We start from the raw sequence: 14,541 nt of genomic DNA on the forward strand, positions 1-14,541 counted from the left end.
GAAAAGCCTGAAATATGAAATATTTAAACTTTTGCCAAATATGAGCCAACATTTTATCTTTTTGTCTCTCTGGTGACACTGGCTTTTATTGAAATTGTCCTCAAAGAAATGTTTAAATGTAATATGTTTCTATTTATAGGCTTAAGTATGTTACTTATCATGTTCGACACATGGTATCATTAAGTTAGTTTCATAAAACCAAATGGGAAATGTGAAAACAGAATTACACAACTTAAGGTAGATTTGTTGTCTAATAAATCCAAGCCATGCGGTGTATTCAATAGCTTTTTAATGCCTTCATGAATTGAATTCAATTAATTAAAATAAAACAGTATTTAATTTAAGACCACAGGCAACAGTGATGATTTTTTACATTTTCATTTTTCTTAACCAATGTAGGAAATGTATCAGAGATCAGAGGGGTCAAATGTGGCCTCTATCAATCAGGTTCTGTCCACAAACTGTGTGATGATGAAATATTATTGTCTGTTATCTGAACATAGTGATATTTCTGTTAATATACAGCTCTGGAAACATTGAGGAGATCACTCCATCCTGTTATTAAATCTCAACATCTCTACATGATTATTGTTTGGACCCAATGTTTTATACAATTGTGTCAATAAAGTAACTGACTAACTGTCATTCCATTCTACTGTCTGTTAAATATTAACATAAGTATGTATGTTACATTTCATTTTATTCATATTGCACTTTACATTTGAAACAAATCTCAAAGTTCCTCAACCTCAACAGAATTAAAAAACATTGGCATAAAACAATCTAAAAAAGGAGGGTTTTATTAAAAAAGTAAAGTCTTTAGTCCTCTTTTGAAAGCATCGACAGACTGTGGAGCTCTTAGGCCTAGCTGGTCCAGGAGTGAGTTCCACAGTCGAGGGGAAGCTGAGCCTGGTTCTACTTAATGAGGTACAGATTAATAAATGCTGCTTAACAGTAAGAAAATGATCATTTTACTCACCAACCAGCTAAACTGATTCTTTAGTTGTCTCTTATTTTTTTCCTGACAATTATACTGTATCATCTGTCATATAATGGGCTACATAATAATTCAGAGGCGGGGGGGGGTATTTAAGCACTTAAACCATGCTTCTTACGTCAATTACAGTATGATTACTGTACTGATCTACAGTATAAGGCATTCTCAGCTTGTAGATCTCCTATTTTTTTTAGATAAAAAACACGTTGATACATTTTGACAAGTTACATACATTTGCCCAACACAGGGACGCTAATAGGGTTAATTTGGTTAACATCCATTTTTAATTAAATAGTTAAATTGTGATGTTATGAAACATTATGAAACAGATCAGACAGTCTACATTACCCAAAAGGAAATGCATGTATTTCATTCAGTCTGACCAGAAGCAGGGATAAAACATAATAATGACTAGAGGGGATATTAAAAGCAGAGGCATGGACGGTTATCATGTTTTAAAGTACTTATTGGGCCTTACAAACAAACTGGTACCAAAGAGATCTGGCCTCTTTAGGAGATCATTCTGCTCTGGTCCTTGGATTAAGATCCAAAATCCAGATTGTTGTCCACAAGGGGGAGCTGTTGATTAATCATTATAACAAATTCAGGTTAGGATTAGGGGTTGGGGTTAGATTTATGCCTGAGTTATACAGTACTAGTTGTGCTCTGGTGTCATGTGAATAGCAGAGCGTGTAGATTGGCTATTTCTGGCTACGGTTAGGGTTAAACATGGCAACAAAAAAAGAATGCATGCCTCATAGACCAGGGTGCACTATACATTTCCCTCCAGCCCCGGAGAAGCACGAGAGGCGTCTGCCTCAGCATCCCAGGACTTTGTGTTGGGTGAGAGAGGGGTTACCACTAGGGGCCATTCAACCTCTCAGGCAGTGCTGGAAAAAGTACTCAAATTCTTTACTTAAGTAAAAATACCAATACTGCAATATAAAAATACTCTGTTACAAGTAAAAGTCCAGAATTCAAAATTTACTTGAGTAAAAGTACAGAAGTATTGGCATCAAAGTGTACTTAAAGTACCAAAAGTAAAAGTGCTAAAATATTTGAAAATAGCAGATCTACAAGCTCACAACGTTGTGAGCTTGTAGATTTTCAAATAGCCTAGGTATGAAATAGGGCTAAAGTGGTTAATGTAAGTTTCATAATGTAATAGTTTATATCTGAAAAGTAACTAGTAACTAAAGTTTTCAAATAATTGTAGTGGAGTAAAAGTACAATATTTGCCTCTGAGATGTAGTGGAGTAGAAGTAAAAGTGAAATTGGAAATACTCAAGTAAAGTACAAATACCTCAAAATTAAGTTAAGTACAGCACTTAAGTAATGTACTTAGTTACTTTCCACCACTGCTCTCAGGTGGGGGCTTTGTAGCATCACAGGATATTACTGGCTGAGGGGGATTCCCCAGCAGGTCCCAGGGTGCACACTCTATTTTTTTGGGGGGGGGGGGTTATTGTCAGTTAATGATGTTTTTATTTACATGGGGAACGTGTTGGGAGTGAAATGTGTGAGTTATGTGGTTTTGATTGATTGAAATTGTTATTAGGCAAAAGAATGTAAAACAACACAGTTACATTTATAATGCTTTTGTCTAAAAGGTCCGGCCAAAAAAGTCCTTGCGGACTTGTTTCCGTTGGGGTCCTTGAATTAATTTCATAGACATATATAGTAGCAACCAAACAGTTCAAAAATCAACATGAAAATACAGATAATACAGAAAAAATACAACTATGTACCAAAAAGGAAGCATGAAAAAAAAATAAAAAAATAAAAAATAAATGTACAAAAAAAAGGGGGGGGGGGGGTGAAGCATGGAAAAATAACGATTATATACAAAAAATGCATGAGGAAATACAAAATATGTACAAAAAAGAGGAGGGGGGGGGGGTCGTCTGTCTACAGGGAAACTGGTACTATCTCCTCTTTCGGCCTCCAGAAAGATTAGTTTTTAGGGCTGTTTTGAATGAGCCCAGCGAACTGCATTTTTTGAGGGATGGGGTTAGACTATTCCATTCCTTGGTGGCTGTGCTATAGAAGGAGAATTTGCCCATGTTTGTTTTATGGGTGGGTGGTACCAGATTGTTGTTTACGCTCCCTCTAGTTTTGTGGCTGTGGGTGTCACTAACTTTTTCGAGGTATTTATACAGATATGCGGGTATAGGGGGCATGTCGGGCAAATCTGCATTTACAATTATCATTTGTGTAACCATGTGGTAGAGGGTCAATCATGGGAAGCACCCCTCCTCCATTGGGTGAGTTGTGATTGAGTTGGTTGAGTTATAAATAACAATAATAATTTTAATAATATAGTTATAATGTCTCTGGGTCCACATACTACATGATTATGGAGAAGAAGGTAAACCAGTGTGCGGATGTTTCACCTTCTTCTCCTTGATTCTTGCCTTGATGTCCAGAACCTGGAGTAAATAACCTGTATTTAGTCCAAGATCTCCTCTGTGAACCATTACATGATTATGACTTTAAAAAAAAAAATAGACTAGCCAATCATTTTTTACCCCTTTTTCTCCCCAATTAAGTCGTTATGCCAATTAATTCCTCCTCACACACATCTCTGTGTTGTCACTGCTGACGTATCCTACTGACTCACCTGCCAGTGAGGAGCCCCCACCGGGAGGACATAGAGCCTTCGTCCTACTCCTCCCGCCCAACACTCCCCGCTGACAGGTGCCTCCCCAGACCATATCACATTCCCCGCCCGGCTTCCTTCCCCCTGAACACGGGCCAATTGTGTTCGTGTAGACGCTCGACAAAGCCGGATGCACCGCGGTGGATTTGAACCCACAACCTCCGTGGTGATGGGCAGTGACTTCACCACTGCTCCACCCGAGCGCCGATTATGACACTTTTATGATCAATAATCTCATCATTTAGTTTAGACTCTGATGTTGAGTTGGTTTGCATCTCATTATTCCATCTGAGCAGCATTTATATGTTGCACAATGTATTAATTTACCCAGGAGATCCACTGTTATACAATCTGTCATGAGCGCTTGTGCTGTGTGTGTGCGTGTGTGTGTGTGTGTGTGTGTGTGTGTGTGTGTGTGTGTGTGTGTGTGTGTGTGTGTGTGTGTGTGTGTGTGTGTGTGTGTGTGTGTGTGTGTGTGTGTGTGTGTGTGTGTGTGTGTGTGTGTGTGTGTGCGCATGCATGTGTGCATGCGTTGTGGTGTGGTCAGGGTAGGAATTTAAACTTGGATCAATGAATAAGGAATAGTTTCCAAATCACTTTGTGCTGGTTCTCACAGTGTGGTGCTGACAGGCCGCTCTGCCTGTCATTGTGATTGTAACGCTGGGGGTTTCTCCTTTGTTTCTGCCTGAAGGACATGAGCTGCTCCTCCAGCAACAGGCCCAAACACGGCACAACGCTCTCCGAAAGCAGGATTAGTTCCACATCCACAACCAGGATCGTATGAGGAATCTGCTCTGGCACGTGGTGCGAAGACAACCTACTGTACCATTAGACCATTAACACTGATGTACAGATAGAGCGGTCTTACATAGACACAGAGTGGTACAACAAACACACTGCAGAACATTTCCCAGAGCAGGAAAACATGCATGGCTCAGTTTCCAAAGACTACTTTGACATTGGATTTGTTCACAAGCACAAAGATTTGTCTAAAGTTCTACTGAAATGAAGAAAAAAAAATTCACAATTTTAGAGCATATCCGTGGTCTTCATATGGACATACCTAACAATAGATGCCAAAAAAAATGGGGGAAAAACACAATTTTGTGTATTTTTATATCAAAAGTCCCTAAAAGGCCAATCTTAATTACTTCCTGTGAACGAAAACGCCTGAATAGTCAGACTGTTGCCTCTCTCTGATCATGATTAAAATATAAAGCGGAAGTGAAGCCTCCTCCCCACTTCCGTTTCGTCTTCACAGTCACGCAAATGTATCCCAATATAAATCAAAATCATCTTAGCATATAGCTTGCTGCTTAGGAGAAATGGAAATTTCAAATTTTAAAATATATTTTCGTGACCGGAAACGCCAGGTGTAGTTCCAGACTCTTAGAGTGTAAATGTCACTGTGTAAAAACACTTTGTCTAAAAGGATAACACCCAAAAAGTCATTGCGATCTTGTTTCCATTGGGGTCCTATGTATTCAATTCATCAACATGTAAAACACCAAAATTCAATATCATCAAAAATATAAAACACTATATGTACAGAGTAGGAACAAGGGGGAGGGGAGGGGGGGGGGGGGGGTAATGGGGTTAAAGAGGGGCTTTTTCAGGGCTGTTTTAAAGAAAGCCAGTGAAACACATTTTTTAAGGGATCGGGTCAGGGCATTCCACACCTCGGTGGCAGTGCTGTAGAAGGAGAATATACGACATGTTTGTTCTAGGTGGGTGTTACCAGATCACTGTTTACACTCCCTCTAGTATTGTGGCTGTGGGTGTTGCTATTTTTTGTTGGAGGTATATTTTGTCAGATATGCGGGTATTGAGGGCAAAGTCGCATTAACTATTTTGGATTGGTCAATCCCATTAGCCAATCCCATTTTTTATTGTTTAACCCTGTCTTCTACCCTGAGCCATCCTAGGCTAGTACAATGTGTGGGGAAAAAGGTGGGTCATGGGCCCCAGGCCAAGAAGTAGTCGAAACAGTTTGTTTTGGGAGGTTTGAATCTTAGTCTTTAGTGACAGTGAGATGTTGGAGTACCAGGAGGTGCAATTCAATGCCAAAGTGGCATTGAATGAGGGCTCCGGCAAGAGTCCTGAGAGCACTTTTGTTAACAAAAGCGGTAATTCTGCCCAAAAAAATTGCCTGCATGCCATAATGTCCACGTTAAAACAATTGGCTTTGTGTAAGAGCGCCATCTACTAATAGAATGCCATTGAGGCAAGGCATGTCTTCTTCTTCTTCTTCTTCTTCTTCTTCTTCTTCTTCTCCTTCTTCTTCTTCTTCTTCTTCTTCTACAGTGCCGGTGAACGCGATGTACGCCTTTCAGGTCCTGCTTTAAGAAGACAACAAGATCAGCGCACACTGAGTCGTCCAGTTGAAGAAAGACTGTTTTCTGTGCGGAGCAACTTCATCAACAGCATTTCAGCTCCCAATCTCAAATGTGTCGTGGACAAACTTTTAGAGGAGAGGTTGTTTAACGACTCTGAGCAGGAGGAGGCCAATGGGATGCAGGGGAAGGACATGGCACGTTTTGTCATCGATACAGTGAGGAGAAAAGGACCTGATGCGAGTTCAAGCTTGATTCTTTGTGAAATCGACCAATTCCTCTCTAAACATCTTAAGATGATGTAAAACTGTACTGATGTACTTAAAATACTGCGACCCACTCGGCACGAGGCAAATGAGGGACACAACACAGAGCAGCTCCACAAACGGTATGAAAACATGAAATGGCAAAAAGCCAGGAAATAAACTGTGATCAAGTTACTGAAATGATTATCATACGGAGGCAGACTAGCCTTGTTGTTTTCCTTTTAATAAAAATGCAATTACATTACATTTATTCATGGATTCTTACTTCAATGAAACTGGGACAGTAATGAAAATCATTCATCAAACACAGTACATTAAAGCAGTGGTTCTCAACCTGTGGGTCGTGACCCCCAGGGGGGGTTCCCACATGATTTTGGGGTGGTCCCCAGATGACAGTAAAGTGACAATTTATCAACAAACTCAACAAACTATACTTTAAAAACTCAAACATTGACCAAATTGACAAATAATAAGAAAGAGGAAAATTTTTTGAAAATAGCCGATCTACAAGCTCACAATGCCTTTAAAGCGAGGCTTTGTGAGCTTGTAGATGGTCTATTTTCACAATTTTTATCTGTGGAACCGAGACTAAATGTAATGCCTCAACTCCGCAAGTGCTTGTCAGGGTGGGGGTCCCCAGTTCAACAATGATTATTTTGGGGGGTCACGGCCTGAAAAGGTACAGTGGATGAAAAACTCCATAACCCAGCCTCTCACCATTGATTGATTGATTGATTGATTGATTGATGTACTTTATTTAGTAAGACATGAGAACATCAGTACATGGAAGTACAAATTCACAATACAAGGTCTACTAAACTGGGAGACTCATTAAGCACTGAGCTTGTTTAAGATGAGATCCCCATGCACACAAATCATGATGACATATAAGAGACAGACAGATATACACACTACTATACAGAATGTCATACAATCAGCTTACAGGTTACTGGTATGAAGAGTGAAAAATATGTACAAGAGAAGACAAAGAAATAGGGGGGGGGGGGGTAGGGGGGTAGGTTAAGACTTAGACAGGGGCCATTTTCGAATTGCACCACCATGAGATTGATAATATCACAAGTAGTAGTGTATTTGATTACATGTGTATCCAGACTGTACTATTAGTCTATAAATATGTATACAGATGCATTTATTACAAAATACATGTTTAATGCAACAGGAGGAGGAGGATGATGCATAGCTGCAACCTCACATCACATTCCAAACAGCAGCTTTATTGCTACAAAACATAAGCTGGCAAAAAGCTAGAAAACAAACTGTCATCAAGTGACAAGATTCCACAAACTATTAGATGAATATGTAATGGTTATTCTGTTTTGTATTCTGTTTATTATGTATATATATATAAAACATTCACAAAGTCAGCTAAATGTTCTCTGGATTCCAACATCTGTTGGACACATTAAAGTGATATTTCACTTTCAAACATGTTTGGGGTCATTTTAATGTCTACTCAGGCTTTTGTTTCACTCCAGACAGTTTATAAGTTGCTTGATTCAGTATTTAGATATTTGATATTCATTTGATCAGACACGCCCCCTTCCTATACAAACACATTGTAACTTCAAAATCCATTTTAATCATGATAGATTAATCAAAAACACACGTCCTTGGTTCTGGTGACTCATTCTGCCCTCCTAATACGTGAGGAGACCGTGTTTTTTCTTTTTCCATATTCCCCCAAAAATTTTTTTTTTTTATGAAAACAGTGATTGAAAAACACGGTCTCCTCACGCATTAGAAGGACAATATCAGTCACCAGAACCAAGGACGGGTGTTTGGGTTTGTATAGGGGCGTGTCTGATCAAATGAATAGCAAATATTTTAATGCTGAATCAAGCAACTTATAACTGTCTGGGGTAATAATAATAATACATTTTATTTGTAACGCACTTTATATTTGAAGCAAATCTCAAAGTGCTACAGGATTAAAAAAAACATAAAAAGAAAGAGAAAACAACAATAATAGTAAAACAGTGAAATGAATAAACTTCAGATCAAGTCAGCAGGCACAGTAGAAGTTTAAAAAGATAAAACAACTACATCTCTGTCTAAGCAAATGCCTTGTTAAAAAGGAAGGTTTTTAGGCCCTTTTTAAAAGTGTCAATCGACTGTGGTGCTCTCAGATGGTCCGGGAGGGCATTCCACAGTCGAGGAGCAGCTGAGCAGAAGGCCCGATCCCCCATGGTGCGGAGATTCGTTGTGCGGGGCTCCAGTACGTTTGAGTTTCTGGAGCGGAGTGAGCGGCCGGAGCGGGTGGAGTTCGGGGGTTTGATGAGTTCCTTTAGGTAGGAGGGGGCATTGCTGTAGATGCACTGATGAGTGAGGAGGGAGACCTTGTATTCGATTCTGACGGAGATGGGGAGCCAGTGTGGGTGCTCTTTTATGCCTGAGTAGATGTTAAAATGACCCCGAACATGATGAAAGTGAAATATCCCTTTAAGTCACCGGTAGACGAAATAACACCCTAGAAAAACCTGTTAAGCCAATTCCATTGAGTCCAACCCTGATTATACGCTCATTAAAGAACTTGTATAATTATTTGCCATACATTCGGGTGTTGGCAGGAAGGTCATAAGCTACTACTCCTTAATGTTTTATTTAAACAATAATAACCTGCTATTCCAGACAGAGATGGTATTACTGGCAGCTGAACTAGGGGGGCTCCTTTCCCTTTCCCTTCATTGACATGATACAGTGTGAAGTTGTATATACTGTATATTTATATATATTTAATATACTTAAGCAATATATGCTTAGACCATACCCGTGGGGGGATATGCGCACATGATCTGGCAACCCGGGAGCCAGCGAACACAAAAACGCTAATAAACAGCTGAGATTTGAGTGTAATCGGAAAACAGGCTTCGCTGTTTAGGTGCACATGGTAATAGTCAGGGGATATTAGCAGAACATTTTCCAATCTTGGAATAAATTCCTTGCCAAAAAAAATCTTCACCAATGTGTTTGTAGAGGTGTCTAGTAAGACATCTCACATAGACTGAAATGCAGTTTCCCTAGGAGAATTTGTGACAGCTGCTGAAAGTTGGGGTACCCACCATTTCCCTGCATTTCAATGCTGGGAAAAAAAAATCTAATTTTAATTCTGTTTTAAGTAGCATGTGAGGGGTCAAACTAGGGTGTTTTTATGATTCTGAATCCATTGCAAGCATTTGTTTTGCACCAAAACCACTCCTTGGGCTAAAAACAGCCCAATCTCAATGGGCTTTTTACACAAAAAGTATACCTTGAAAACGATGGCTATGGCCGTTTTTATCCCAAGGAGTGGTTTTGGTGCAAAACAAATGCTTGCAATGGATTCAGAATCATAAAAACACCCTAGTTTGACCCCTCACATGCTACTTAAAACAGAATTAAAATTTGATTTTTTTTCCCTGCATGGAAATGCAGGGAAATGGTGGGTACCCCAACTTTCAGCAGCTGTCAAAAATTCTCCTAGGGAAACTGCATTTCAGTCTTTGTGAGATGTGTTACTAGACACCTCTACAAACACATTGGTGAAGATTTTTTTTGGTAAGGAATTTATTCCAAGATTGTTTTAATATCCCCTGACTATAAGGGTCAATGGCTGTGTGCAAATCAATTGCTCCAGCCACTGAGGAGAACCGGGCGGAAGAATGTTGGCCTCACCACGACACCATGCACCCATGCACTACAGAGGTTTGTCAAATTATAGGAGGATATATACAGCATACATGGGCAACTGGTGGCCCGGGGGCCATATGCGGCCCCCACCTTCACTTAATGTGGCCCACAGGTTAATATCGGAATACTGATATATTCTTGATTTCACAATTCCAAACATGCAAACATATGACCCGCTTTAATTACTTCAGTCTATATTAGTAGCTTAATGACTAGTATTAAAATTATATGGCTTTTTTATGTCCAATGTATTTGTATTTAAGTTAACAAGTATAACTAAATGAATTTGAAATTAAAACAAAAATGGATTCCAATAAAAAAATAGCAAAAATAGCAGATCTACAAGTTTGAGCTCTTAGAGCGGCTATTTTTTAATATGGCATTCAGCAAAGCATATATTTTGTTAAATGTTGTAAATAGAGATTTAATAAGTAGTGGAGGAGAAATTCAAAGTTTCATTCACTCTGTAGGAGCCAAATGGGGTTTATATTTGTATTGTGCACTGGATTGGATTATTGATATATAGGCTTGATAGATGTAGGCACCGGATTGGCACTTTGATGGTGGGAGTGTCTCTGTGGGTGTGGCCTCCAGCGGCTATAAGTAATGGTCCTCACCTGCTCACCTGATGGCTGGTTATATTTTGTTGACCACATTTCATATATTTGCTCACTGTGGCACACTGTTATTTCTTTGCCCGTATATTTTACATATTTATTGGAAAATGTATTGTAATATTTGATGACACTGAAGTAAAGCATTTTAAAAGCTTTTGTTTGGACAAAGGTTGAGAACCACTGCTTTAATGTAATGTTTGCTTAATGCTTGTCATTACTGTCACAGTTTCATTGAAGTAAGATTCCATAAATAAATGTTATGTAATGTCATATTTATTAAAAGGAAAACAATAAGGACACATTGCTATAGAGTGTTTGTTCAGTAACAGTGTTAAATAGCTCTATATTGTGATAGTAATCATTATTATAGAGCAGCGTCTCACCCATATGCAAATGTATATATGTCTTAGTCTTCATGGGGCCATAACCTGTACTCGCCTGGCAGGTACTGTATGAAAAGGGCACAGGGAGTAGCCTTGGCACTCAGTACTACAACTACAACTACAACTACAACAAAGATGAAAGCGCCACCAGGAAATAAGAGATGCACCCAGAAGAGGCAACATTTTGCCGCCACCAGCAAAAGACAATGCCACCGCAGGGACCTGCCAGCAGCACACACAGCGCCCCCAAGCGCCGCCGGTGTATCAGGGCCACCTGGACCTGCCGACGAGCTGCCCGCAAAGGACAGCAGCACACACAGCGCCGCCGCCGCCAGCATCATCGCCGTGCCGCCGGGAACAACAACCGTGACTAGCAAGACGGCTAAAAAGAAAGCCACAGCCAGACTGTACCATGATGACTAAATGAAATTTGGCTTCACGTTTATTGGGGATCCATCTGATCCTATTCCACTGAGCATCGTTTGTGGACACAAGCAAACAGTGCTATGATTCCCAGTAAGATGAAATGTCACCTTGACACCAACCATGGAGCATTCGCTAGCTATAACCAAGGTTTCTGTCAAAGCTCTGGAAGCAAGCTACCAAATTGCAGAGCTCATGGCAAAGTTAAAAATGTCACATACAGTGGCAGAATATTTTTTTGTGTTTCTTTTTACAAATCTTTTTATTGAGTTTTTTTTTCGAAAAAAAGTTTCACACTAAGACTAAGGCAGTTGTATTGTGGCCATTTTTTACAAGTGTTTTTATTTAGTTTTTTAAAGTATTTTTCTGGGAAGGTGAATCCAACTCCTCCATTCATTGCGCTGACAAAGTTTATATATTTGTAGGGCAAATTGAACATCTGTGTGCTGTTTTGTATGTTCAAGGTTTCTTTATTATTATATCAAAGCAGAACAATTTGTATGTTTCGAAAAATAAATTGGTGAGACTGAGGCACTGCTCTGTCCTTTTTTTCTTTTTAAAGGTGAGTTTTGGTATTTGGTGAGTGCTGTCATAAATGTTTGGATATTGTGTTTTTAGAAGTATATTGTGTTTAGTACCAAATAAGTTCTACTCTGGGAAGGTGAAATCAGACTCATTCATTCATTGCACTGACCTAAGTTTATATATTTGTAGGCCAAAGACATTTTGAATGTTCAAGGTTTCTTTATTACATCTTGTGTAGATGAGAGTAAACATTTTGTTCTGGTTCCTCATACATTGTAGCAGGAATAAAAATATAGCCTGTGTGTGTGTGTGTGTGTGTGTGTGTGCGTGTGCGTGTGCGTGTGCGTGTGCGTGTGCGTGTGTGTGTGTGTGTGCGTGTGCGTGTGTGTATATCTAGGTGTGCCCCCCCTGGGATTTTTTGGCTATGCCAGGTGTGGCACCAAAAAGGTTTGGAAACACTGGTTTAAATAATATTGATATAATAATCGATATACATTGAAACTATAGGAAACCAGGTAAACAATGAACCTAGCATCAGTCTAAATCAGTGATGTCAAACTGGTGTTTCGCGGGCCATTTGTGGCCCGCGACGTCGTCAAATCTGGCCCGCGAGGTGATTTGAAAAAACGGCATTTAATACTACCTCTAATGGAAAAAAAAAGAGAGAGAAAAAAAAAAGGCAGAAAAAAACGCCAGCGCCCAGCAGCTCCTTACTGAGGCTGGGGGTTGAATACTGGACAAACTTGTTATGTGAGAACAATGACCAAGCCGTGAAGCCACAGCCAAGGTCATTAACATACAGAGGACCATCACCATTCAACTCTACCTGAGAGAACGCTTTTTCAACAGCATCACAAATCCGGTGAAACACCGTTGTATGGAGAAGTATATGTCAGTTGCGTCTCTCGATCATCTGGAGGAGTAGAGAGTGGCTGCATTCCTCCCCACAGCCCGCTCCCCCCACTTTGTAACCAGTGTTGCTGTTCTAATCTTGAAAACTAGAATCCATTTGTCAGAGGGTGTGACTGTGACATTAGTAGGATAACCAGCGATAGTAAGAGCCTGCGCACTGTGCGCAGGGCAAAATAATTAACACCAGCTGTGAATGCTTGATTGTGTGTGTGTGTGTGTGTGTGTGTGTGTGTGTGTGTGTGTGTGTGTGTGTGTGTGTGTGTGTGTGTGTGTGTCTGTCTGTCTCTTTCTGAAAGCAATAACTTCTCCAAAACGAAGGAATGGCAGGTCTGATGGACAATAAATAAATAATCCTTTTGCACATCCGTGTTCTGTTCGTTTGTCAACAATGATCTAAATGGGAAGTTTATTTCAGCAGCTAATGTGACAGTTTTAGTCCGTTTTTTGATGCGCAACACAGCCCTCGTTTAAGTGAATTGTTTTCACCTGCTGTTGCTGTGCGTTGTGTGCGCAACAGGGCATATCTCCGCCAAGCCAGGGTGACCTACCCAGGCCCATGAAATTCATATGCAGGCATAGTAGCCAATTAGAATGAAATCTGCAAAAACTAACTCATATACTGATACAGAACCATATATTGGCTATATATTATCGTTGGAAATATTGTATGTTCCTTTTTTTATTATTATTTAAAACTATTTAAAATCGTGAAAATAGCCAAAATTACAACACCAAAGGCCAAGTGGCCTTGCCCCTAAAATGACGAAATTCCAGGCCTGAACTGCAGACATTATATTGCCTTTTGTTAGGCTATTCAATGTTAGTTAATTTATTTAATTTGCAATACTTCAACTGTATGGCATGCTAAGGTTTTGAGACATATTGTATTATATTTACAATAGTAAATAAATAATTCTAAAAAATATGCTTTAAATAACTGATCTATGGATTATAGTTATGATAAGTGTTGCCATAATCATGTAGCTCTACAACAGAGGCATAGCCATGACAGAAATGGTACAAAATAATATTTAAGAAAATGTATATATATATTTTTTTAATAATCATTTTCAGCCATTCGGCCAAGTGTTTCCTATATTCGGTATTCGGTTTCGGCCAAGAATTTGATCTACTGTAGTTATAGCAGTGACTCAGGTGTAGTGGAGTAGAAGTAAAAGTACTGGAAATACTCTAGTAAAGTAAAAATACCTCAAATCTTTACTTAGGTACAGTACTTGAGTAAATGTAATTAGTTACTTTACACCACTGTTGTTCTATAAATCTAATTATTTAACCACCCACACACATTACCAGGTATTGTTTAACTTCAAATTGAATATTCTACTTAAAATGGTTTATTATTATTATTATTATTATTATTATTATTATTATTACAAATTGTTTGTTTTTAATGTCAATAATTAAAGTAGCTATTCTTCTTAATACATCTTTTTTTTTAAAGTGATATGCATAGTTAGTAGCAGTGTCTGAGTGCGTGTGAGCACGCATGTGCGTCCGCAACTGGTTCCGGCCCCCATCAAGTCACCATTTGACCAATCTGGCCCTCACCCCAAAATGAGTTCGACACCCCTGGTCTAAATAATATACTATAGATATAATAATCTGTACATTGAAACTATATCAGGTAAACAATGAACCTAGCATCAGTCTATATCTACATATAGTTATATCTATGTAAGGAAATGGGTTCTATGTCTGCCCAGTGGAGGGCAGTGTTG

At 39.2% G+C, this 14,541-nt stretch overlaps 1 protein-coding gene across 1 annotated transcript in view; it reads left to right on the forward strand.

Moving 5' to 3' along the window:
• The window catches only part of LOC308073622 (uncharacterized protein), an 80,784-nt gene that overhangs the window by 4,650 nt on the left and 61,593 nt on the right, over window positions 1-14,541 (forward strand). The gene's annotated exons all lie outside the window — the stretch shown is intronic.

Source organism: Gymnoscopelus braueri, assembly GCF_963280865.1.
Source record: "Gymnoscopelus braueri genome assembly, chromosome: 2".
NCBI classification, from domain to species: domain Eukaryota; kingdom Metazoa; phylum Chordata; class Actinopteri; order Myctophiformes; family Myctophidae; genus Gymnoscopelus; species Gymnoscopelus braueri.